This window comes from Oryzias latipes, chromosome 17 (genome assembly GCF_002234675.1).
Source record: "Oryzias latipes chromosome 17, ASM223467v1".
NCBI lineage: Eukaryota > Metazoa > Chordata > Actinopteri > Beloniformes > Adrianichthyidae > Oryzias > Oryzias latipes.
The window spans coordinates 7,233,336-7,260,691 of record NC_019875.2 but is presented as its reverse complement, the minus strand read 5'-3'; the positions used below and the strand labels follow the sequence as shown (position 1 = coordinate 7,260,691).

Below are 27,356 nucleotides of genomic sequence, written 5' to 3'. Positions count from 1 at the left end.
TATATTTCAAAATTGGTGTTCCCATTGAGATCAAAAGCCAACAATCTCCTTCGCTGTAATAAATGTCGAATTGAGAAGTGTAAGACTCATAGTGTCCATATTCCTCATCCCTTTGCTATCCTTGGCTCTTTAACATTGGGAGTTGGGTCATCTATACCCCACAAGACGGTGTGCTAAACCTTTTTACTTCAACGAATTGTGATTGTCACTGGTGTCCATGGATTACATGAAATCCCTTCACCTTTATCCAACTTTGTCATGGTAGGGATATTACGTCAATGTAAGGTGGGGTCATAGGAAAGCACAAGGGTTAAAAATACTGTCAAAGCTGCGTTACAAAGAGTTGCTTTATATGTTCACGTTCAAGGCGTGGGTGAATAATCTGTCCTGGATTCCAAATAGCTAGTAGCATTGTGTCCAACTGATACCTATTTATGTAGTATTTTACATGGAGTTAATGTAGTTGTTTGAAATGTCTAATATTTTGTAAAAGTGACCCTGGTGGACTTGAACCCACAACCTTTGAATGACCTACAAGATCCACCTAGAAGTCCAATGCGCTATCCATCGCCACAGGCCCACAAAACTGGTAGTCAACAAATCTCCCTTATCAAGCCGAACACACAGACATGAACTGCAATATTGTAGATTTAATGAGTATATCTCAAACATTGTGTTCCCATTGAGATCAAAAGCCAACAACTCCTGCTGTAATAAATGTCGAATTGAGAAGTGTAAGACTCATAGTGTCCATACTTCCTCATCCCTTGTGCTATCCTTGGCTCTTTAACATTGGGAGTTGGGTCATCTATACCCCACAAGACGGTGTGCTAAACCTTTTTCTTCAACGAATTGTGATTGTCACTGGTGTCCATGGATTACATGAAATCCTCTTCACCTTTATCCAACTTTGTCATGGTAGGGATATTACATCAATGTAAGGGTGGGTCATAGGAAAGCACAAGGGTTAAAATACTGTCAAAGCTGCTGTTACAAAGAGTTGGCTTTATATGTTCACGTTCCAGGCGTGGGTGAATAATCTGCCTGGATTCCAATAGCTAGTAGCATTGTGTCCAACTGAACCTATTTATGTAGTATTTTACATGGAGTTAATGTAGTTGTTTGAAATGTCTAATATTTTGTAAAAGCTGACCCTGGTGGGACTTGAACCCACAACCTTTGAATGACCTACAAGATCCACCTAGAAGTCCAATGCGCTATCCATTGCGCCACAGGGCCCACAAAACTGGTAATCAACAAATCTCCCTTATCAAGCCAACACACAGACATGAACTGCAATATTGTAGATTTAATGAGTATATTCAAACATGTGTTCCATTGAGATCAAAAGCCAACAACTCCTGCTGTAATAAATGTCGAATTGAGAAGTGTAAGACGTCATAGTGTCCATACTTCCTCATCCCTTGTGCTATCCTTGCTCTTTAACATTGGGAGTTGGTCATCTATACCCCACAAGACGGTTGCTAAACCTTTTTTCTTCAACGAATTGTGATTGTCACTGGTGTCCATGGATTACATGAAATCCTCTTCACCTTTATCAACTTGTCATGGTAGGATTATTACGTCAATGTAAGGGTGGGGTCATAGGAGCACAAGGGTTAAAATACTCTAAAGTCTGCTGTTACAAAGAGTTGGCTTTATATGTTCACGTTCAGGGTGGGTGAATAATCTGTCTGGATTCCAAATAGCTAGTAGCATTGTGTCCAACTGATACCTATTTATGTAGTATTTGACATGGAGTAATGTAGTGTTTGAAATGTCTAATATTTTGTAAAAGCTGACCCTTGGGACTTGAACCCACAACTTTGAATGACCTACAAGATCCACCTAGAAGTCCAATGCGCTATCCATTGCGCCACAGGGCCACAAAACTGGTTAATCAACAAATCTCCCTTATCAGCCGAACACACAGACATGAACTGCAATATTGTAGATTTAATGAGTATATTCAAACATTGTGTTCCCATTGAGATCAAAAGCCAACACTCCTCGCTGTAATAAATGTCGAATTGAGAAGTGTAAGACGTCATAGTGTCCATACTTCCTCATCCCTTGTGCTATCCTTGGATCTTTAACATTGGGAGTTGGGACATCTATACCCCACAAGACGGTGTGCTAAACCTTTTTTCTTCAACGAATTGTGATTGTCACTGGTGTCCATGGATTACATGAAATCCTCTTCACCTTTATCTAACTTTGTCATGGTAGGATTATTACGTCAATGTGGGGGTGGGGTCATAGGATGGCACAAGGGTTAAAAATACTCTTAAATCTGCTGTTACAAAGAGTTGGCTTTATATGTTCACGATTCTAGGCGTGGGTGAATAATCTGTACTGGATTCCAAATAGCTAGTGGCATTGTGTCCAACTGACACCTATTTAAGTAGCTTTTGACATGGAGTTAATGTAGTTGTTTTAAATGTCTAATATTTTGTAAAAAGCTGACCCTGGTGGGACTTGAACCCACAACCTTTGAATGACCTACAAGATCCACCTAGAAGTCCAATGCGCTATCCGTTGCGCCACAGGGCCCACAAAACTGTTAAATCAACAAAATTTCCCTTATCAAGCCGAACACACAGACATGAACTGCAATATTGTAAATTTAATGAGTATATCTCAAACATTGTGTTCCCATTGAGATCAAAAGTCAACAACTCCTTGCTGTAATAAATGTCGAATTGAGAAGTGTAAGACGTCATAGTTTCCATACTTCCTCATCCCTTGTGCTAATCCTTGGCTCTTTAACATTGGGAGTTGGGTCATCTATACCCCACAAGACGGTGTGCTAAACCTTTTTTCTTCAACGAATTGTGATTGTCACTGGTGTCCATGGATTACATGAAATCCTCTTCACCTTTATCTAACTTTGTCATGGTAGGGATATTACGTCAATGTGAGGGTGGGGTCATAGGATAGCGCAAGTGTTAAAAACACTGTCAAATCTGCTGTTACAAAGAGTTGGCTTTATAAGTTCACCGATTCCAGGCGTGGGTGAATAATCTGTCCTGGATTCCAAATAGCTAGTAGCATTGTGTCCAACTGATACCTATTTATGTAGTATTTTACATGGAGTTAATGTAGTTGTTTGAAATGTCTAATATTTTGTAAAAGGTGACCCTGGTGGGACTTGAACCCACAACCTTTGAATGACCTACAAGATCCACCTAGAAGTCCAATGCGCTATCCATTGCGCCACAGGGCCCACAAAACTGTTAAATCAACAAATCTCCCTTATCAAGCCGAACACACAGACATGAACTGCAATATTGTAGATTTAATGAGTATATCTCAAACATTGTGTTCCCATTGAGATCAAAAGCCAACAACTCCTGGCTGTAATAAATGTCGAATTGAGAAGTGTAAGACATCATAGTTTCCATACTTCCTCATCCCTTGTGCTATCCTTGGCTCTTTAACATTGGGAGTTGGGTCAATTATACCCCACAAGACGGTGTGCTAAACCTTTTTTCTTCAACGAATTGTGATTGTCACTGGTGTCCATGGATTACATGAAATCCTCTTCACCTTTATCTAACTTTGTCATGGTAGGGATATTACGTCAATGTAAGGGTGGGGTCATAGGAAAGCACAAGGGTTAGAAATACTGTCAAAGCTGCTGTTACAAAGAGTTGGCTTTATATGTTCACGGTTCCAGGCGTGGGTGAATAATCTGTCCTGGATTCCAAATAGCTAGTAGCATTGTGTCCAACTGATACCTATTTATGTAGTATTTTACATGGAGTCAATGTAGTTGTTTGAAATGTCTAATATTTTGTAAAAGCTGACCCTGGTGGGACTTGAACCCACAACCTTTGAATGACCTACAAGATCCACCTAGAAGTCCAATGCGCTATCCATTGCGCCACAGGGCCCACAAAACTGGTTAATCAACAAATCTCCCTTATCAAGCAAACACACAGACATGAACTGCAATATTGTAGATTTAATGAGTATATTTCAAACATTGTGTTCCCATTGAGATCAAAAGCCAACATCTCCTCGCTGTAATAAATGTCGAATTGAGAAGTGTAAGACGTCATAGTGTCCATACTTCCTCATCCCTTGTGCTATCCTTGGCTCTTTAACATTGGGAGTTGGGTCATCTATACCCCACAAGACGGTGTGCTAAACCTTTTTACTTCAACGAATTGTGATTGTCACTGGTGTCCATGGATTACATGAAATCCTCTTCACCTTTATCCAACTTTGTCATGGTAGGGATATTACGTCAATGTAAGGGTGGGGTCATAGGAAAGCACAAGGGTTAAAAATACTGTCAAAGCTGCTGTTACAAAGAGTTGGCTTTATATGTTCACGGTTCAAGGCGTGGGTGAATAATCTGTCCTGGATTCCAAATAGCTAGTAGCATTGTGTCCAACTGACACCTATTTAAGTAGTTTTTGACATGGAGTTAATTTAGTTGTTTGAAATGTCTAATATTTTGTAAAAGCTGACCCTGGTGGGACTTGAACCCACAACCTTTGAATGCCCTACAAGATCCACCTAGCAGTCCAATGCGCTATCCATCGCGCCACAGAGCCCACAAAACTGGTAAATCAACAAATCTCCCTTATCAAGCCGAACACACAGACATGAACTGCAATATTGTAGATTTAATGAGTATATCTCAAACATTGTGTTCCCATTGAGATCAAAAGCCAACAACTCCTGGCTGTAATAAATGTCGAATTGAGAAGTGTAAGACATCATAGTGTCCATACTTCCTCATCCCTTGTGCTATCCTTGGCTCTTTAACATTGGGTGTTGGGTCATCTATACCCCACAAGACGGTGTGCTAAACCTTTTTTCTTCAACGAATTGTGATTGTCACTGGTGTCCATGGATTACATGAAATCCTCTTCACCTTTATCTAACTTTGTCATGGTAGGGATATTACGTCAATGTAAGGGTGGGGTCATAGGAAAGCACAAGGGTTAGAAATACTGTCAAAGCTGCTGTTACAAAGAGTTGGCTTTATATGTTCACGGTTCCAGGCGTGGGTGAATAATCTGTCCTGGATTCCAAATAGCTAGTAGCATTGTGTCCAACTGATACCTATTTATGTAGTATTTTACATGGAGTTAATGTAGTTGTTTGAAATGTCTAATATTTTGTAAAAGCTGACCCTGGTGGGACTTGAACCCACAACCTTTGAATGACCTACAAGTCCAATGCGCTATCCATTGCGCCACAGGGCCCACAAAACTGGTTAATCAACAAATCTCCCTTATCAAGCCAAACACACAGACATGAACTGCAATATTGTAGATTTAATGAGTATATTTCAAACATTGTGTTCCCATTGAGATCAAAAGCCAACATCTCCTCGCTGTAATAAATGTCGAATTGAGAAGTGTAAGACGTCATAGTGTCCATACTTCCTCATCCCTTGTGCTATCCTTGGCTCTTTAACATTGGGAGTTGGGTCATCTATACCCCACAAGACGGTGTGCTAAACCTTTTTACTTCAACGAATTGTGATTGTCACTGGTGTCCATGGATTACATGAAATCCTCTTCACCTTTATCCAACTTTGTCATGGTAGGGATATTACGTCAATGTAAGGGTGGGGTCATAGGAAAGCACAAGGGTTAAAAATACTGTCAAAGCTGCTGTTACAAAGAGTTGGCTTTATATGTTCACGGTTCCAGGCGTGGGTGAATAATCTGTCCTGGATTCCAAATAGCTAGTAGCATTGTGTCCAACTGACACCTATTTAAGTAGTTTTTGACATGGAGTTAATGTAGTTGTTTGAAATGTCTAATATTTTGTAAAAGGTGACCCTGGTGGGACTTGAACCCACAACCTTTGAATGACCTACAAGATCCACCTAGAAGTCCAATGCGCTATCCATTGCGCCACAGGGCCCACAAAACTGGTAGTCAACAAATCTCCCTTATCAAGCCGAACACACAGACATGAACTGCAATATTGTAGATTTAATGAGTATATCTCAAACATTGTGTTCCCATTGAGAACAAAAGCCAACAACTCCTTGCTGTAATAAATGTCGAATTGAGAAGTGTAAGACGTCATAGTGTCCATACTTCCTCATCCCTTGTGCTATCCTTGGCTCTTTAACATTGGGAGTTGGGTCATCTATACCCCACAAGACGGTGTGCTAAACCTTTTTTCTTCAACGAATTGTGATTGTCACTGGTGTCCATGGATTACATGAAATCCTCTTCACCTTTATCCAACTTTGTCATGGTAGGGATATTACATCAATGTAAGGGTGGGGTCATAGGATAGCACAAGGGTTAAAAATACTGTTAAAGCTGCTGTTACAAAGAGTTGGCTTTATATGTTCACGATTCCAGGCGTGGGTGAATAATCTGTCCTGGACTTCATATAGCTAGTAGCATTGTGTCCAACTGACACCTATTTAAGTAGATTTTGACATGGAGTTAATTTAGTTGTTTGAAATCTCTAATATTTTTTAAAAGCTGACCCTTGTGGGGCTTGAACCCACAACATTTGAATGACCTACAAGATCCACCTAGAAGTCCAATGCGCTATCCATTGCGCCACAGGGCCCACAAAACTGGTAAATCAACAAATCTCCCTTATCAAGCCGAACACACAGACATGAACTGCAATATTGTAGATTTAATGAGTATATCTCAAACATTGTGTTCCCATTGAGATCAAAAGCCAACAACTCCTGGCTGTAATAAATGTCGAATTGAGAAGTGTAAGACATCATAGTTTCCATACTTCCTCATCCCTTGTGCTATCCTTGGCTCTTTAACATTGGGAGTTGGGTCAATTATACCCCACAAGACGGTGTGCTAAACCTTTTTTCTTCAACGAATTGTGATTGTCACTGGTGTCCATGGATTACATGAAATCCTCTTCACCTTTATCTAACTTTGTCATGGTAGGGATATTACGTCAATGTAAGGGTGGGGTCATAGGAAAGCACAAGGGTTAGAAATACTGTCAAAGCTGCTGTTACAAAGAGTTGGCTTTATATGTTCACGGTTCCAGGCGTGGGTGAATAATCTGTCCTGGATTCCAAATAGCTAGTAGCATTGTGTCCAACTGATACCTATTTATGTAGTATTTTACATGGAGTCAATGTAGTTGTTTGAAATGTCTAATATTTTGTAAAAGCTGACCCTGGTGGGACTTGAACCCACAACCTTTGAATGACCTACAAGATCCACCTAGAAGTCCAATGCGCTATCCATTGCGCCACAGGGCCCACAAAACTGGTTAATCAACAAATCTCCCTTATCAAGCAAAACACACAGACATGAACTGCAATATTGTAGATTTAATGAGTATATTTCAAACATTGTGTTCCCATTGAGATCAAAAGCCAACATCTCCTCGCTGTAATAAATGTCGAATTGAGAAGTGTAAGACGTCATAGTGTCCATACTTCCTCATCCCTTGTGCTATCCTTGGCTCTTTAACATTGGGAGTTGGGTCATCTATACCCCACAAGACGGTGTGCTAAACCTTTTTACTTCAACGAATTGTGATTGTCACTGGTGTCCATGGATTACATGAAATCCTCTTCACCTTTATCCAACTTTGTCATGGTAGGGATATTACGTCAATGTAAGGGTGGGGTCATAGGAAAGCACAAGGGTTAAAAATACTGTCAAAGCTGCTGTTACAAAGAGTTGGCTTTATATGTTCACGGTTCAAGGCGTGGGTGAATAATCTGTCCTGGATTCCAAATAGCTAGTAGCATTGTGTCCAACTGACACCTATTTAAGTAGTTTTTGACATGGAGTTAATTTAGTTGTTTGAAATCTCTAATATTTTGTAAAAGCTGACCCTCGTGGGGCTTGAACCCACAACCTTTGAATGACCTACAAGATCCACCTAGAAGTCCAATGCGCTATCCATCGCGCCACAGGGCCCACAAAACTGGTAAATCAACAAATCTCCCTTATCAAGCCGAACACACAGACATGAACTGCAATATTGTAGATTTAATGAGTATATCTCAAACATTGTGTTCCCATTGAGATCAAAAGCCAACAACTCCTGGCTGTAATAAATGTCGAATTGAGAAGTGTAAGACATCATAGTGTCCATACTTCCTCATCCCTTGTGCTATCCTTGGCTCTTTAACATTGGGTGTTGGGTCATCTATACCCCACAAGACGGTGTGCTAAACCTTTTTTCTTCAACGAATTGTGATTGTCACTGGTGTCCATGGATTACATGAAATCCTCTTCACCTTTATCCAACTTTGTCATGGTAGGGATATTACGTCAATGTAAGGGTGGGGTCATAGGAAAGCACAAGGGTTAGAAATACTGTCAAAGCTGCTGTTACAAAGAGTTGGCTTTATATGTTCACGGTTCCAGGCGTGGGTGAATAATCTGTCCTGGATTCCAAATAGCTAGTAGCATTGTGTCCAACTGATACCTATTTATGTAGTATTTTACATGGAGTTAATGTAGTTGTTTGAAATGTCTAATATTTTGTAAAAGGTGACCCTGGTGGGACTTGAACCCACAACCTTTGAATGACCTACAAGATCCACCTAGAAGTCCAATGCGCTATCCATTGCGCCACAGGGCCCACAAAACTGGTTAATCAACAAATCTCCCTTATCAAGCCAAACACACAGACATGAACTGCAATATTGTAGATTTAATGAGTATATTTCAAACATTGTGTTCCCATTGAGATCAAAAGCCAACAACTCCTGGCTGTAATAAATGTCGAATTGAGAAGTGTAAGACATCATAGTTTCCATACTTCCTCATCCCTTGTGCTATCCTTGGCTCTTTAACATTGGGAGTTGGGTCATCTATACCCCACAAGACGGTGTGCTAAACCTTTTTTCTTCAACGAATTGTGATTGTCACTGGTGTCCATGGATTACATGAAATCCTCTTCACCTTTATCCAACTTTGTCATGGTAGGGATATTACGTCAATGTAAGGGTGGGGTCATAGGAAAGCACAAGGGTTAGAAATACTGTCAAAGCTGCTGTTACAAAGAGTTGGCTTTATATGTTCACGGTTCCAGGCGTGGGTGAATAATCTGTCCTGGATTCCAAATAGCTAGTAGCATTGTGTCCAACTGATACCTATTTATGTAGTATTTTACATGGAGTTAATGTAGTTGTTTGAAATGTCTAATATTTTGTAAAAGCTGACCCTGGTGGGACTTGAACCCACAACCTTTGAATGACCTACAAGATCCACCTAGAAGTCCAATGCGCTATCCATTGCGCCACAGGGCCCACAAAACTGGTTAATCAACAAATCTCCCTTATTAAGCCAAACACACAGACATGAACTGCAATATTGTAGATTTAATGAGTATATTTCAAACATTGTGTTCCCATTGAGATCAAAAGCCAACATCTCCTCGCTGTAATAAATGTCGAATTGAGAAGTGTAAGACGTCATAGTGTCCATACTTCCTCATCCCTTGTGCTATCCTTGGCTCTTTAACATTGGGAGTTGGGTCATCTATACCCCACAAGACGGTGTGCTAAACCTTTTTTCTTCAACGAATTGTGATTGTCACTGGTGTCCATGGATTACATGAAATCCTCTTCACCTTTATCTAACTTTGTCATGGTAGGATTATTACGTCAATGTGGGGGTGGGGTCATAGGATGGCACAAGGGTTAAAAATACTCTTAAATCTGCTGTTACAAAGAGTTGGCTTTATATGTTCACGATTTTAGGGGTGGGTGAATAATCTGTACTGGATTCCAAATAGCTAGTAGCATTGTGTCCAACTGATACCTATTTATGTAGTATTTGACATGGAGTTAATGTAGTTGTTTGAAATGTCTAATATTTTGTAAAAGCTGACCCTGGTGGGACTTGAACCCACAACCTTTGAATGCCCTACAAGATCCACCTAGAAGTCCAATGCGCTATCCATTGCGCCACAGGGCCCACAAAACTGGTAAATCAACAAATTTCCCTTATCATGCCGAACACACAGACATGAACTGCAATGTTGTAGATTTAATGAGTATATCTCAAACATTGTGTTCCCATTGAGATCAAAAGCCAACAACTCCTGGCTGTAATAAATGTCGAATTGAGAAGTGTAAGACGTCATAGTGTCCATACTTCCTCATCCCTTGTGCTATCCTTGGATCTTTAACATTGGGAGTTGGGACATCTATACCCCACAAGACGGTGTGCTAAACCTTTTTTCTTCAACGAATTGTGATTGTCACTGGTGTCCATGGATTACATGAAATCCTCTTCACCTTTATCTAACTTTGTCATGGTAGGGATATTACGTCAATGTAAGGGTGGGGTCATAGGAAAGCACAAGGGTTAGAAATACTGTCAAAGCTGCTGTTACAAAGAGTTGGCTTTATATGTTCACGGTTCCAGGCGTGGGTGAATAATCTGTCCTGGATTCCAAATAGCTAGTAGCATTGTGTCCAACTGATACCTATTTATGTAGTATTTTACATGGAGTTAATGTAGTTGTTTGAAATGTCTAATATTTTGTAAAAGCTGACCCTGGTGGGACTTGAACCCACAACCTTTGAATGACCTACAAGTCCAATGCGCTATCCATTGCGCCACAGGGCCCACAAAACTGGTTAATCAACAAATCTCCCTTATCAAGCCAAACACACAGACATGAACTGCAATATTGTAGATTTAATGAGTATATTTCAAACATTGTGTTCCCATTGAGATCAAAAGCCAACATCTCCTCGCTGTAATAAATGTCGAATTGAGAAGTGTAAGACGTCATAGTGTCCATACTTCCTCATCCCTTGTGCTATCCTTGGCTCTTTAACATTGGGAGTTGGGTCATCTATACCCCACAAGACGGTGTGCTAAACCTTTTTACTTCAACGAATTGTGATTGTCACTGGTGTCCATGGATTACATGAAATCCTCTTCACCTTTATCCAACTTTGTCATGGTAGGGATATTACGTCAATGTAAGGGTGGGGTCATAGGAAAGCACAAGGGTTAAAAATACTGTCAAAGCTGCTGTTACAAAGAGTTGGCTTTATATGTTCACGGTTCCAGGCGTGGGTGAATAATCTGTCCTGGATTCCAAATAGCTAGTAGCATTGTGTCCAACTGACACCTATTTAAGTAGTTTTTGACATGGAGTTAATTTAGTTGTTTGAAATCTCTAATATTTTGTAAAAGCTGACCCTTGTGGGGCTTGAACCCACAACCTTTGAATGACCTACAAGATCCACCTAGAAGTCCAATGCGCTATCCATCGCGCCACAGGGCCCACAAAACTGGTAAATCAACAAATCTCCCTTATCAAGCCGAACACACAGACATGAACTGCAATATTGTAGATTTAATGAGTATATCTCAAACATTGTGTTCCCATTGAGATCAAAAGCCAACAACTCCTGGCTGTAATAAATGTCGAATTGAGAAGTGTAAGACATCATAGTGTCCATACTTCCTCATCCCTTGTGCTATCCTTGGCTCTTTAACATTGGGTGTTGGGTCATCTATACCCCACAAGACGGTGTGCTAAACCTTTTTTCTTCAACGAATTGTGATTGTCACTGGTGTCCATGGATTACATGAAATCCTCTTCACCTTTATCCAACTTTGTCATGGTAGGGATATTACGTCAATGTAAGGGTGGGGTCATAGGAAAGCACAAGGGTTAGAAATACTGTCAAAGCTGCTGTTACAAAGAGTTGGCTTTATATGTTCACGGTTCCAGGCGTGGGTGAATAATCTGTCCTGGATTCCAAATAGCTAGTAGCATTGTGTCCAACTGATACCTATTTATGTAGTATTTTACATGGAGTTAATGTAGTTGTTTGAAATGTCTAATATTTTGTAAAAGGTGACCCTGGTGGGACTTGAACCCACAACCTTTGAATGACCTACAAGATCCACCTAGAAGTCCAATGCGCTATCCATTGCGCCACAGGGCCCACAAAACTGGTTAATCAACAAATCTCCCTTATCAAGCCAAACACACAGACATGAACTGCAATATTGTAGATTTAATGAGTATATTTCAAACATTGTGTTCCCATTGAGATCAAAAGCCAACAACTCCTGGCTGTAATAAATGTCGAATTGAGAAGTGTAAGACATCATAGTTTCCATACTTCCTCATCCCTTGTGCTATCCTTGGCTCTTTAACATTGGGAGTTGGGTCATCTATACCCCACAAGACGGTGTGCTAAACCTTTTTTCTTCAACGAATTGTGATTGTCACTGGTGTCCATGGATTACATGAAATCCTCTTCACCTTTATCCAACTTTGTCATGGTAGGGATATTACGTCAATGTAAGGGTGGGGTCATAGGAAAGCACAAGGGTTAGAAATACTGTCAAAGCTGCTGTTACAAAGAGTTGGCTTTATATGTTCACGGTTCCAGGCGTGGGTGAATAATCTGTCCTGGATTCCAAATAGCTAGTAGCATTGTGTCCAACTGATACCTATTTATGTAGTATTTTACATGGAGTTAATGTAGTTGTTTGAAATGTCTAATATTTTGTAAAAGCTGACCCTGGTGGGACTTGAACCCACAACCTTTGAATGACCTACAAGATCCACCTAGAAGTCCAATGCGCTATCCATTGCGCCACAGGGCCCACAAAACTGGTTAATCAACAAATCTCCCTTATTAAGCCAAACACACAGACATGAACTGCAATATTGTAGATTTAATGAGTATATTTCAAACATTGTGTTCCCATTGAGATCAAAAGCCAACATCTCCTCGCTGTAATAAATGTCGAATTGAGAAGTGTAAGACGTCATAGTGTCCATACTTCCTCATCCCTTGTGCTATCCTTGGCTCTTTAACATTGGGAGTTGGGTCATCTATACCCCACAAGACGGTGTGCTAAACCTTTTTTCTTCAACGAATTGTGATTGTCACTGGTGTCCATGGATTACATGAAATCCTCTTCACCTTTATCTAACTTTGTCATGGTAGGATTATTACGTCAATGTGGGGGTGGGGTCATAGGATGGCACAAGGGTTAAAAATACTCTTAAATCTGCTGTTACAAAGAGTTGGCTTTATATGTTCACGATTTTATGGGTGGGTGAATAATCTGTACTGGATTCCAAATAGCTAGTAGCATTGTGTCCAACTGATACCTATTTATGTAGTATTTGACATGGAGTTAATGTAGTTGTTTGAAATGTCTAATATTTTGTAAAAGCTGACCCTGGTGGGACTTGAACCCACAACCTTTGAATGCCCTACAAGATCCACCTAGAAGTCCAATGCGCTATCCATTGCGCCACAGGGCCCACAAAACTGGTAAATCAACAAATTTCCCTTATCATGCCGAACACACAGACATGAACTGCAATGTTGTAGATTTAATGAGTATATCTCAAACATTGTGTTCCCATTGAGATCAAAAGCCAACAACTCCTGGCTGTAATAAATGTCGAATTGAGAAGTGTAAGACGTCATAGTGTCCATACTTCCTCATCCCTTGTGCTATCCTTGGATCTTTAACATTGGGAGTTGGGACATCTATACCCCACAAGACGGTGTGCTAAACCTTTTTACTTCAACGAATTGTGATTGTCACTGGTGTCCATGGATTACATGAAATCCTCTTCACCTTTATCTAACTTTGTCATGGTAGGGATATTACGTCAATGTAAGGGTGGGGTCATAGGAAAGCACAAGGGTTAGAAATACTGTCAAAGCTGCTGTTACAAAGAGTTGGCTTTATATGTTCACGGTTCCAGGCGTGGGTGAATAATCTGTCCTGGATTCCAAATAGCTAGTAGCATTGTGTCCAACTGATACCTATTTATGTAGTATTTTACATGGAGTTAATGTAGTTGTTTGAAATGTCTAATATTTTGTAAAAGCTGACCCTGGTGGGACTTGAACCCACAACCTTTGAATGACCTACAAGATCCACCTAGAGGTCCAATGGGCTATCCATTGCGCCACAGGGCCCACAAAACTGTTAAATCAACAAATTTCCCTTATCAAGCCGAACACACAGACATGAACTGCAATATTGTAAATTTAATGAGTATATCTCAAACATTGTGTTCCCATTGAGATTAAAAGCCAACAACTCCTGGCTGTAATAAATGTCGAATTGAGAAGTGTAAGACATCATAGTTTCCATACTTCCTCATCCCTTGTGCTATCCTTGGCTCTTTAACATTGGGAGTTGGGTCATCTATACCCCACAAGACGGTGTGCTAAACCTTTTTTCTTCAACGAATTGTGATTGTCACTGGTGTCCATGGATTACATGAAATCCTCTTCACCTTTATCTAACTTTGTCATGGTAGGGATATTACGTCAATGTGAGGGTGGGGTCATAGGATAGCACAAGTGTTAAAAACACTGTCAAATCTGCTGTTACAAAGAGTTGGCTTTATATGTTCACGATTCCAGGCGTGGGTGAATAATCTGTCCTGGATTCCAAATAGCTAGTAGTATTGTGTCCAACTGATACCTATTTATGTAGTATTTTACATGGAGTTAATGTAGTTGTTTGAAATGTCTAATATTTTGTAAAAGCTGACCCTGGTGGGACTTGAACCCACAACCTTTGAATGACCTACAAGATCCACCTAGAAGTCCAATGCGCTATCCATTGCGCCACAGGGCCCACAAAACTGGTAGTCAACAAATCTCCCTTATCAAGCCGAACACACAGACATGAACTGCAATATTGTAAATTTAATGAGTATATCTCAAACATTGTGTTCCCATTGAGATCAAAAGCCAACAACTCCTTGCTGTAATAAATGTCGAATTGAGAAGTGTAAGACGTCATAGTGTCCATACTTCCTCATCCCTTGTGCTATCCTTGGCTCTTTAACATTGGGAGTTGGGTCATTTATACCCCACAAGACGGTGTGCTAAACCTTTTTTCTTCAACGAATTGTGATTGTCACTGGTGTCCATGGATTACATGAAATCCTCTTCACCTTTATCTAACTTTGTCATGGTAGGGATATTACGTCAATGTGAGGGTGGGGTCATAGGATAGCGCAAGGGTTAAAAATACTGTTAAAGCTGCTGTTACAAAGAGTTGGCTTTATATGTTCACGATTCTAGGTGTGGGTGAATAATCTGTACTGGATTCCAAATAGCTAGTAGCATTGTGTCCAACTGACACCTATTTAAGTAGTTTTTGACATGGAGTTAATTTAGTTGTTTGAAATCTCTAATATTTTGTAAAAGCTGACCCTCGTGGGGCTTGAACCCACAACCTTTGAATGACCTACAAGATCCACCTAGAAGTCCAATGCGCTATCCATTGCGCCACAGGGCCCACAAAACTGGTAAATCAACAAATCTCCCTTATCAAGCCGAACACACAGACATGAACTGCAATATTGTAGATTTAATGAGTATATTTCAAACATTGTGTTTCCATTGAGATCAAAAGCCAACAACTCCTGGCTGTAATAAATGTCGAATTGAGAAGTGTAAGACGTCATAGTGTCCATACTTCCTCATCCCTTGTGCTATCCTTGGCTCTTTAACATTGGGAGTTGGGTCATCTATACCCCACAAGACGGTGTGCTAAACCTTTTTTCTTCAACGAATTGTGATTGTCACTGGTGTCCATGGATTACATGAAATCCTCTTCACCTTTATCTAACTTTGTCATGGTAGGATTATTACGTCAATGTGGGGGTGGGGTCATAGGATGGCACAAGGGTTAAAAATACTCTTAAATCTGCTGTTACAAAGAGTTGGCTTTATATGTTCACGATTCTAGGCGTGGGTGAATAATCTGTCCTGGATTCCAAATAGCTAGTAGCATTGTGTCCAACTGATACCTATTTATGTAGTATTTGACATGGAGTTAATGTAGTTGTTTGAAATGTCTAATATTTTGTAAAAGCTGACCCTGGTGGGACTTGAACCCACAACCTTTGAATGCCTTACAAGATCCACCTAGAAGTCCAATGCGCTATCCATTGCGCCACAGGGCCCACAAAACTGGTAAATCAACAAATTTCCCTTATCATGCCGAACACACAGACATGAACTGCAATGTTGTAGATTTAATGAGTATATCTCAAACATTGTGTTCCCATTGAGATCAAAAGCCAACAACTCCTGGCTGTAATAAATGTCGAATTGAGAAGTGTAAGACGTCATAGTGTCCATACTTCCTCATCCCTTGTGCTATCCTTGGCTCTTTAACATTGGGAGTTGGGTCATCTATACCCCACAAGACGGTGTGCTAAACCTTTTTTCTTCAACGAATTGTGATTGTCACTGGTGTCCATGGATTACATGAAATCCTCTTCACCTTTATCTAACTTTGTCATGGTAGGATTATTACGTCAATGTGGGGGTGGGGTCATAGGATGGCACAAGGGTTAAAAATACTCTTAAATCTGCTGTTACAAAGAGTTGGCTTTATATGTTCACGATTCTAGGCGTGGGTGAATAATCTGTACTGGATTCCAAATAGCTAGTGGCATTGTGTCCAACTGACACCTATTTAAGTAGCTTTTGACATGGAGTTAATGTAGTTGTTTTAAATGTCTAATATTTTGTAAAAGCTGACCCTGGTGGGACTTGAACCCACAACCTTTGAATGACCTACAAGATCCACCTAGAAGTCCAATGCGCTATCCGTTGCGCCACAGGGCCCACAAAACTGTTAAATCAACAAATTTCCCTTATCAAGCCGAACACACAGACATGAACTGCAATATTGTAAATTTAATGAGTATATCTCAAACATTGTGTTCCCATTGAGATCAAAAGTCAACAACTCCTTGCTGTAATAAATGTCGAATTGAGAAGTGTAAGACGTCATAGTTTCCATACTTCCTCATCCCTTGTGCTATCCTTGGCTCTTTAACATTGGGAGTTGGGTCATCTATACCCCACAAGACGGTGTGCTAAACCTTTTTTCTTCAACGAATTGTGATTGTCACTGGTGTCCATGGATTACATGAAATCTTCTTCACCTTTATCTAACTTTGTCATGGTAGGGATATTACGTCAATGTGAGGGTGGGGTCATAGGATAGCGCAAGTGTTAAAAACACTGTCAAATCTGCTGTTACAAAGAGTTGGCTTTATATGTTCACGATTCCAGGCGTGGGTGAATAATCTGTCCTGGATTCCAAATAGCTAGTAGCATTGTGTCCAACTGATACCTATTTATGTAGTATTTTACATGGAGTTAATGTAGTTGTTTGAAATGTCTAATATTTTGTAAAAGGTGACCCTGGTGGGACTTGAACCCACAACCTTTGAATGACCTACAAGATCCACCTAGAAGTCCAATGCGCTATCCATTGCGCCACAGGGCCCACAAAACTGGTAGTCAACAAATCTCCCTTATCAAGCCGAACACACAGACATGAACTGCAATATTGTAGATTTAATGAGTATATCTCAAACATTGTGTTCCCATTGAGAACAAAAGCCAACAACTCCTTGCTGTAATAAATGTCGAATTGAGAAGTGTAAGACGTCATAGTGTCCATACTTCCTCATCCCTTGTGCTATACTTGGCTCTTTAACATTGGGAGTTGGGTCATCTATACCCCACAAGACGGTGTGCTAAACCTTTTTTCTTCAACGAATTGTGATTGTCACTGGTGTCCATGGATTACATGAAATCCTCTTCACCTTTATCCAACTTTGTCATGGTAGGGATATTACATCAATGTAAGGGTGGGGTCATAGGATAGCACAAGGGTTAAAAATACTGTTAAAGCTGCTGTTACAAAGAGTTGGCTTTATATGTTCACGATTCCAGGCGTGGGTGAATAATCTGTCCTGGACTTCATATAGCTAGTAGCATTGTGTCCAACTGACACCTATTTAAGTAGATTTTGACATGGAGTTAATTTAGTTGTTTGAAATGTCTAATATTTTGTAAAAGCTGACCCTGGTGGGACTTGAACCCACAACCTTTGAATGACCTACAAGATCCACCTAGAAGTCCAATGCGCTATCCATTGCGCCACAGGGCCCACAAAACTGGTTAATCAACAAATCTCCCTTATCAAGCCAAACACACAGACATGAACTGCAATATTGTAAATTTAATGAGTATATCTCAAACATTGTGTTCCCATTGAGATCAAAAGCCAACAACTCCTGGCTATAATAAATGTCGAATTGAGAAGTGTAAGACATCATAGTGTCCATACTTCCTCATCCCTTGTGCTATCCTTGGCTCTTTAACATTGGGTGTTGGGTCATCTATACCCCACAAGACGGTGTGCTAAACCTTTTTTCTTCAACGAATTGTGATTGTCACTGGTGTCCATGGATTACATGAAATCCTCTTCACCTTTATCCAACTTTGTCATGGTAGGGATATTACGTCAATGTAAGGGTGGGGTCATAGGAAAGCACAAGGGTTAGAAATACTGTCAAAGCTGCTGTTACAAAGAGTTGGCTTTATATGTTCACGGTTCCAGGCGTGGGTGAATAATCTGTCCTGGATTCCAAATAGCTAGTAGCATTGTGTCCAACTGATACCTATTTATGTAGTATTTTACATGGAGTTAATGTAGTTGTTTGAAATGTCTAATATTTTGTAAAAGGTGACCCTGGTGGGACTTGAACCCACAACCTTTGAATGACCTACAAGATCCACCTAGAAGTCCAATGCGCTATCCATTGCGCCACAGGGCCCACAAAACTGGTTAATCAACAAATCTCCCTTATCAAGCCAAACACACAGACATGAACTGCAATATTGTAGATTTAATGAGTATATTTCAAACATTGTGTTCCCATTGAGATCAAAAGCCAACATCTCCTCGCTGTAATAAATGTCGAATTGAGAAGTGTAAGACGTCATAGTGTCCATACTTCCTCATCCCTTGTGCTATCCTTGGCTCTTTAACATTGAGAGTTGGGTCATCTATACCCCACAAGACGGTGTGCTAAACCTTATTTCTTCAACGAATTGTGATTGTCACTGGTGTCCATGGATTACATGAAATCCTCTTCACCTTTATCTAACTTTGTCATGGTAGGATTATTACGTCAATGTGGGGGTGGGGTCATAGGATGGCACAAGGGTTAAAAATACTCTTAAATCTGCTGTTACAAAGAGTTGGCTTTATATGTTCACGATTCTAGGCGTGGGTGAATAATCTGTACTGGATTCCAAATAGCTAGTAGCATTGTGTCCAACTGACACCTATTTAAGTAGTTTTTGACATGGAGTTAATGTAGTTTTAAATGTCTAATATTTTGTAAAAGCTGACCCCGGTGGGACTTGAACCCACAACCTTTGAATGACCTACAAGATCCACCTAGAAGTCCAACGCGCTATCCATTGCGCCACAGGGCCCACAAAACTGTTAAATCAACAAATTTCCCTTATCAAGCCGAACACACAGACATGAACTGCAATATTGTAAATTTAATGAGTATATCTCAAACATTGTGTTCCCATTGAGATCAAAAGTCAACAACTCCTTGCTGTAATAAATGTCGAATTGAGAAGTGTAAGACGTCATAGTTTCCATACTTCCTCATCCCTTGTGCTATCCTTGGCTCTTTAACATTGGGAGTTGGGTCATCTATACCCCACAAGACGGTGTGCTAAACCTTTTTTCTTCAACGAATTGTGATTGTCACTGGTGTCCATGGATTACATAAAATCCTCTTCACGTTTATCTAACTTTGTCATGGTAGGATTATTACGTCAATGTGGGGGTGGGGTCATAGGATGGCACAAGGGTTAAAAATACTCTTAAATCTGCTGTTACAAAGAGTTGGCTTTATATGTTCACGATTCTAGGCGTGGGTGAATAATCTGTACTGGATTCCAAATAGCTAGTAGCATTGTGTCCAACTGATACCTATTTATGTAGTATTTGACATGGAGTTAATGTAGTTGTTTGATATGTCTAATATTTTGTAAAAGCTGACCCTGGTGGGACTTGAACCCACAACCTTTGAATGACCTACAAGATCCACCTAGAAGTCCAATGCGCTATCCATTGCGCCACAGGGCCCACAAAACTGGTAAAACAACAAATTTCCCTTATCATGCCGAACACACAGACATGAACTGCAATGTTGTAGATTTAATGAGTATATCTCAAACATTGTGTTCCCATTGAGATCAAAAGCCAACAACTCCTGGCTGTAATAAATGTCGAATTGAGAAGTGTAAGACGTCATAGTGTCCATACTTCCTCATCCCTTGTGCTATCCCTGGCTCTTTAACATTGGGAGTTGGGTCATCTATACCCCACAAGACGGTGTGCTAAACCTTTTTTCTTCAACGAATTGTGATTGTCACTGGTGTCCATGGATTACATGAAATCCTCTTCACCTTTATCTAACTTTGTCATGGTAGGATTATTACTTCAATGTGGGGGTGGGGTCATAGGATGGCACAAGGGTTAAAAATACTCTTAAATCTGCTGTTACAAAGAGTTGGCTTTATATGTTCACGATTCTAGGCATGGGTGAATAATCTGTACTGGATTCCAAATAGCTAGTAGCATTGTGTCCAACTGACACCTATTTAAGTAGTTTTTGACATGGAGTTAATGTAATTGTTTAAAATGTCTAATATTTTGTAAAAGCTGACCCTGGTGGGACTTGAACCCACAACCTTTGAATGACCTACAAGATCCACCTAGAAGTCCAATGCGCTATCCATTGCGCCACAGGGCCCACAAAACTGGTTAATCAACAAATCTCCCTTATTAAGCCAAACACACAGACATGAACTGCAATATTGTAGATTTAATGAGTATATTTCAAACATTGTGTTCCCATTGAGATCAAAAGCCAACATCTCCTCGCTGTAATAAATGTCGAATTGAGAAGTGTAAGACGTCATAGTGTCCATACTTCCTCATCCCTTGTGCTATCCTTGGCTCTTTAACATTGGGAGTTGGGTCATCTATACCCCACAAGACGGTGTGCTAAACCTTTTTTCTTCAACGAATTGTGATTGTCACTGGTGTCCATGGATTACATGAAATCCTCTTCACCTTTATCTAACTTTGTCATGGTAGGATTATTACGTCAATGTGGGGGTGGGGTCATAGGATGGCACAAGGGTTAAAAATACTCTTAAATCTGCTGTTACAAAGAGTTGGCTTTATATGTTCACGATTCTAGGCGTGGGTGAATAATCTGTACTGGATTCCAAATAGCTAGTAGCATTGTGTCCAACTGATACCTATTTATGTAGTATTTTACATGGAGTTAATGTAGTTGTTTGATATGTCTAATATTTTGTAATAGCTGACCCTGGTGGGACTTGAACCCACAACCTTTGAATGACCTACAAGATCCACCTAGAAGTCCAATGCGCTATCCATTGCGCCACAGGGCCCACAAAACTGGTAAATCAACAAATTTCCCTTATCATGCTGAACACACAGACATGAACTGCAATGTTGTAGATTTAATGAGTATATCTCAAACATTGTGTTCCCATTGAGATCAAAAGCCAACAACTCCTGGCTGTAATAAATGTCGAATTGAGAAGTGTAAGACGTCATAGTGTCCATACTTCCTCATCCCTTGTGCTATCCTTGGCTCTTTAACATTGGGAGTTGGGTCATCTATACCCCACAAGACGGTGTGCTAAACCTTTTTTCTTCAACGAATTGTGATTGTCACTGGTGTCCATGGATTACATGAAATCCTCTTCACCTTTATCTAACTTTGTCATGGTAGGATTATTACGTCAATGTGGGGGTGGGGTCATAGGATGGCACAAGGGTTAAAAATACTCTTAAATCTGCTGTTACAAAGAGTTGGCTTTATATGTTCATGATTCTAGGCGTGGGTGAATAATCTGTACTGGATTCCAAATAGATAGTAGCATTGTGTCCAACTGACACCTATTTAAGTAGTTTTTGACATGGAGTTAATGTAATTGTTTGAAATGTCTAATATTTTGTAAAAGCTGACCCTGGTGGGACTTGAACCCACAACCTTTGGATGACCTACAAGATCCACCTAGAAGTCCAATGCGCTATCCATTGCGCCACAGGGCCCACAAAACTGTTAAATCAACAAATTTCCCTTATCAAGCCGAACACACAGACATGAACTGCAATATTGTAAATTTAATGAGTATATCTCAAACATTGTGTTCCCATTGAGATCAAAAGTCAACAACTCCTCGCTGTAATAAATGTCGAATTGAGAAATGTAAGACGTCATAGTTTCCATACTTCCTCATCCCTTGTGCTATCCTTGGCTCTTTAACATTGGGAGTTGGGTCATCTATACCCCACAAGACGGTGTGCTAAACCTTTTTTCTTCAACGAATTGTGATTGTCACTGGTGTCCATGGATTACATGAAATCCTCTTCACCTTTATCTAACTTTGTCATGGTAGGGATATTACGTCAATGTGAGGATGGGGTCATAGGATAGCGCAAGTGTTAAAAACACTGTCAAATCTGCTGTTACAAAGAGTTGGCTTTATATGTTCACGATTCCAGGCGTGGGTGAATAATCTGTCCTGGATTCCAAATAGCTAGTAGCATTGTGTCCAACTGATACCTATTTATGTAGTATTTTACATGGAGTTAATGTAGTTGTTTGAAATGTCTAATATTTTGTAAAAGGTGACCCTGGTGGGACTTGAACCCACAACCTTTGAATGACCTACAAGATCCACCTAAAAGTCCAATGCGCCATCCATTGCGCCACAGGGCCCACAAAACTGGTAGTCAACAAATCTCCCTTATCAAGCCGAACACACAGACATGAACTGCAATATTGTAGATTTAATGAGTATATCTCAAACATTGTGTTCCCATTGAGATCAAAAGCCAACAACTCCTTGCTGTAATAAATGTCGAATTGAGAAGTGTAAGACGTCATAGTGTCCATACTTCCTCATCCCTTGTGCTATCCTTGGCTCTTTAACATTGGGAGTTGGGTCATCTATACCCCACAAGACGGTGTGCTAAACCTTTTTTCTTCAACGAATTGTGATTGTCACTGGTGTCCATGGATTACATGAAATCCTCTTCACCTTTATCCAACTTTGTCATGGTAGGGATATTACATCAATGTAAGGGTGGGGTCATAGGATAGCACAAGGGTTAAAAATACTGTTAAAGCTGCTGTTACAAAGAGTTGGCTTTATATGTTCACGATTCCAGGCGTGGGTGAATAATCTGTCCTGGACTTCACATAGCTAGTAGCATTGTGTACAACTGACACCTATTTAAGTAGTTTTTGACATGGAGTTAATGTAATTGTTTGAAATGTCTAATATTTTGTAAAAGCTGACCCTGGTGGGACTTGAACCAACAACCTTTGAATGACCTACAAGATCCACCTAGAAGTCCAATGCGCTATCCATTGCGCCACAGGGCCCACAAAACTGGTTAATCAACAAATCTCCCTTATCAAGCCAAACACACAGACATGAACTGCAATATTGTAGATTTAATGAGTATATTTCAAACATTGTGTTCCCATTGAGATCAAAAGCCAACATCTCCTCGCTGTAATAAATGTCGAATTGAGAAGTGTAAGACGTCATAGTGTCCATACTTCCTCATCCCTTGTGCTATCCTTGGCTCTTTAACATTGAGAGTTGGGTCATCTATACCCCACAAGACGGTGTGCTAAACCTTATTTCTTCAACGAATTGTGATTGTCACTGGTGTCCATGGATTACATGAAATCCTCTTCACCTTCATCTAACTTTGTCATGGTAGGATTATTACGTCAATGTGGGGGTGGGGTCATAGGATGGCACAAGGGTTAAAAATACTCTTAAATCTGCTGTTACAAAGAGTTGGCTTTATATGTTCACGATTCTAGGCGTGGGTGAATAATCTGTACTGGATTCCAAATAGCTAGTAGCATTGTGTCCAACTGACACCTATTTAAGTAGTTTTTGACATGGAGTTAATGTAGTTTTAAATGTCTAATATTTTGTAAAAGCTGACCCCGGTGGGACTTGAACCCACAACCTTTGAATGACCTACAAGATCCACCTAGAAGTCCAACGCGCTATCCATTGCGCCACAGGGCCCACAAAACTGTTAAATCAACAAATTTCCCTTATCAAGCCGAACACACAGACATGAACTGCAATATTGTAAATTTAATGAGTATATCTCAAACATTGTGTTCCCATTGAGATCAAAAGTCAACAACTCCTTGCTGTAATAAATGTCGAATTGAGAAGTGTAAGACGTCATAGTTTCCATACTTCCTCATCCCTTGTGCTATCCTTGGCTCTTTAACATTGGGAGTTGGGTCATCTATACCCCACAAGACGGTGTGCTAAACCTTTTTTCTTCAACGAATTGTGATTGTCACTGGTGTCCATGGATTACATAAAATCCTCTTCACGTTTATCTAACTTTGTCATGGTAGGATTATTACGTCAATGTGGGGGTGGGGTCATAGGATGGCACAAGGGTTAAAAATACTCTTAAATCTGCTGTTACAAAGAGTTGGCTTTATATGTTCACGATTCTAGGCGTGGGTGAATAATCTGTACTGGATTCCAAATAGCTAGTAGCATTGTGTCCAACTGATACCTATTTATGTAGTATTTGACATGGAGTTAATGTAGTTGTTTGATATGTCTAATATTTTGTAAAAGCTGACCCTGGTGGGACTTGAACCCACAACCTTTGAATGACCTACAAGATCCACCTAGAAGTCCAATGCGCTATCCATTGCGCCACAGGGCCCACAAAACTGGTAAAACAACAAATTTCCCTTATCATGCCGAACACACAGACATGAACTGCAATGTTGTAGATTTAATGAGTATATCTCAAACATTGTGTTCCCATTGAGATCAAAAGCCAACAACTCCTGGCTGTAATAAATGTCGAATTGAGAAGTGTAAGACGTCATAGTGTCCATACTTCCTCATCCCTTGTGCTATCCCTGGCTCTTTAACATTGGGAGTTGGGTCATCTATACCCCACAAGACGGTGTGCTAAACCTTTTTTCTTCAACGAATTGTGATTGTCACTGGTGTCCATGGATTACATGAAATCCTCTTCACCTTTATCTAACTTTGTCATGGTAGGATTATTACTTCAATGTGGGGGTGGGGTCATAGGATGGCACAAGGGTTAAAAATACTCTTAAATCTGCTGTTACAAAGAGTTGGCTTTATATGTTCACGATTCTAGGCATGGGTGAATAATCTGTACTGGATTCCAAATAGCTAGTAGCATTGTGTCCAACTGACACCTATTTAAGTAGTTTTTGACATGGAGTTAATGTAATTGTTTAAAATGTCTAATATTTTGTAAAAGCTGACCCTGGTGGGACTTGAACCCACAACCTTTGAATGACCTACAAGATCCACCTAGAAGTCCAATGCGCTATCCATTGCGCCACAGGGCCCACAAAACTGGTTAATCAACAAATCTCCCTTATTAAGCCAAACACACAGACATGAACTGCAATATTGTAGATTTAATGAGTATATTTCAAACATTGTGTTCCCATTGAGATCAAAAGCCAACATCTCCTGGCTGTAATAAATGTCGAATTGAGAAGTGTAAGACGTCATAGTGTCCATACTTCCTCATCCCTTGTGCTATCCCTGGCTCTTTAACATTGGGAGTTGGGTCATCTATACCCCACAAGACGGTGTGCTAAACCTTTTTTCTTCAACGAATTGTGATTGTCACTGGTGTCCATGGATTACATGAAATCCTCTTCACCTTTATCTAACTTTGTCATGGTAGGATTATTACGTCAATGTGGGGGTGGGGTCATAGGATGGCACAAGGGTTAAAAATACTCTTAAATCTGCTGTTACAAAGAGTTGGCTTTATATGTTCACGATTCTAGGCGTGGGTGAATAATCTGTACTGGATTCCAAATAGCTAGTAGCATTGTGTCCAACTGATACCTATTTATGTAGTATTTTACATGGAGTTAATGTAGTTGTTTGATATGTCTAATATTTTGTAAAAGCTGACCCTGGTGGGACTTGAACCCACAACCTTTGAATGACCTACAAGATCCACCTAGAAGTCCAATGCGCTATCCATTGCGCCACAGGGCCCACAAAACTGGTAAAACAACAAATTTCCCTTATCATGCCGAACACACAGACATGAACTGCAATGTTGTAGATTTAATGAGTATATCTCAAACATTGTGTTCCCATTGAGATCAAAAGCCAACAACTCCTGGCTGTAATAAATGTCGAATTGAGAAGTGTAAGACGTCATAGTGTCCATACTTCCTCATCCCTTGTGCTATCCCTGGCTCTTTAACATTGGGAGTTGGGTCATCTATACCCCACAAGACGGTGTGCTAAACCTTTTTTCTTCAACGAATTGTGATTGTCACTGGTGTCCATGGATTACATGAAATCCTCTTCACCTTTATCTAACTTTGTCATGGTAGGATTATTACTTCAATGTGGGGGTGGGGTCATAGGATGGCACAAGGGTTAAAAATACTCTTAAATCTGCTGTTACAAAGAGTTGGCTTTATATGTTCACGATTCTAGGCATGGGTGAATAATCTGTACTGGATTCCAAATAGCTAGTAGCATTGTGTCCAACTGACACCTATTTAAGTAGTTTTTGACATGGAGTTAATGTAATTGTTTAAAATGTCTAATATTTTGTAAAAGCTGACCCTGGTGGGACTTGAACCCACAACCTTTGAATGACCTACAAGATCCACCTAGAAGTCCAATGCGCTATCCATTGCGCCACAGGGCCCACAAAACTGGTTAATCAACAAATCTCCCTTATTAAGCCAAACACACAGACATGAACTGCAATATTGTAGATTTAATGAGTATATTTCAAACATTGTGTTCCCATTGAGATCAAAAGCCAACATCTCCTCGCTGTAATAAATGTCGAATTGAGAAGTGTAAGACGTCATAGTGTCCATACTTCCTCATCCCTTGTGCTATCCTTGGCTCTTTAACATTGGGAGTTGGGTCATCTATACCCCACAAGACGGTGTGCTAAACCTTTTTTCTTCAACGAATTGTGATTGTCACTGGTGTCCATGGATTACATGAAATCCTCTTCACCTTTATCTAACTTTGTCATGGTAGGATTATTACGTCAATGTGGGGGTGGGGTCATAGGATGGCACAAGGGTTAAAAATACTCTTAAATCTGCTGTTACAAAGAGTTGGCTTTATATGTTCACGATTCTAGGCGTGGGTGAATAATCTGTACTGGATTCCAAATAGCTAGTAGCATTGTGTCCAACTGATACCTATTTATGTAGTATTTTACATGGAGTTAATGTAGTTGTTTGATATGTCTAATATTTTGTAAAAGCTGACCCTGGTGGGACTTGAACCCACAACCTTTGAATGACCTAAAAGATCCACCTAGAAGTCCAATGCGCTATCCATTGCGCCACAGGGCCCACAAAACTGGTAAATCAACAAATTTCCCTTATCATGCCGAACACAC

At 40.2% G+C, this 27,356-nt stretch overlaps 1 protein-coding gene and 14 non-coding genes across 18 annotated transcripts in view; 1 reads left to right on the top strand and 14 right to left on the bottom strand.

The window, feature by feature from the left end:
• pfkp (phosphofructokinase, platelet) overlaps positions 1 to 27,356 on the top strand; it is a 105,471-nt gene that overhangs the window by 46,063 nt on the left and 32,052 nt on the right. The window lies entirely within an intron of this gene.
• Positions 1,150 to 1,239, bottom strand: trnar-ucu. The gene is given in 2 exon segments: positions 1,150 to 1,185; positions 1,203 to 1,239. It is a non-coding gene; the product is annotated as a tRNA-Arg (tRNA).
• trnar-ucu lies at positions 3,137 to 3,226 on the bottom strand. Its single transcript is given in 2 exon segments — positions 3,137 to 3,172; positions 3,190 to 3,226. It is a non-coding gene; the product is annotated as a tRNA-Arg (tRNA).
• Positions 3,807 to 3,896, bottom strand: trnar-ucu. Its single transcript is given in 2 exon segments — positions 3,807 to 3,842; positions 3,860 to 3,896. It is a non-coding gene; the product is annotated as a tRNA-Arg (tRNA).
• trnas-gcu lies at positions 4,476 to 4,565 on the bottom strand. The gene is given in 2 exon segments: positions 4,476 to 4,511; positions 4,529 to 4,565. It is a non-coding gene; the product is annotated as a tRNA-Ser (tRNA).
• On the bottom strand, positions 5,146 to 5,222 carry trnat-ugu. Its single transcript has one exon. It is a non-coding gene; the product is annotated as a tRNA-Thr (tRNA).
• trnar-ucu lies at positions 5,803 to 5,892 on the bottom strand. Its single transcript is given in 2 exon segments — positions 5,803 to 5,838; positions 5,856 to 5,892. It is a non-coding gene; the product is annotated as a tRNA-Arg (tRNA).
• Positions 7,142 to 7,231, bottom strand: trnar-ucu. Its single transcript is given in 2 exon segments — positions 7,142 to 7,177; positions 7,195 to 7,231. It is a non-coding gene; the product is annotated as a tRNA-Arg (tRNA).
• Positions 10,492 to 10,568, bottom strand: trnat-ugu. Its single transcript has one exon. It is a non-coding gene; the product is annotated as a tRNA-Thr (tRNA).
• On the bottom strand, positions 15,838 to 15,927 carry trnar-ucu. Its single transcript is given in 2 exon segments — positions 15,838 to 15,873; positions 15,891 to 15,927. It is a non-coding gene; the product is annotated as a tRNA-Arg (tRNA).
• trnar-ucu lies at positions 19,184 to 19,273 on the bottom strand. The gene is given in 2 exon segments: positions 19,184 to 19,219; positions 19,237 to 19,273. It is a non-coding gene; the product is annotated as a tRNA-Arg (tRNA).
• On the bottom strand, positions 21,864 to 21,953 carry trnar-ucu. The gene is given in 2 exon segments: positions 21,864 to 21,899; positions 21,917 to 21,953. It is a non-coding gene; the product is annotated as a tRNA-Arg (tRNA).
• Positions 22,534 to 22,623, bottom strand: trnak-uuu. Its single transcript is given in 2 exon segments — positions 22,534 to 22,569; positions 22,587 to 22,623. It is a non-coding gene; the product is annotated as a tRNA-Lys (tRNA).
• trnar-ucu lies at positions 23,870 to 23,959 on the bottom strand. Its single transcript is given in 2 exon segments — positions 23,870 to 23,905; positions 23,923 to 23,959. It is a non-coding gene; the product is annotated as a tRNA-Arg (tRNA).
• trnar-ucu lies at positions 27,220 to 27,309 on the bottom strand. The gene is given in 2 exon segments: positions 27,220 to 27,255; positions 27,273 to 27,309. It is a non-coding gene; the product is annotated as a tRNA-Arg (tRNA).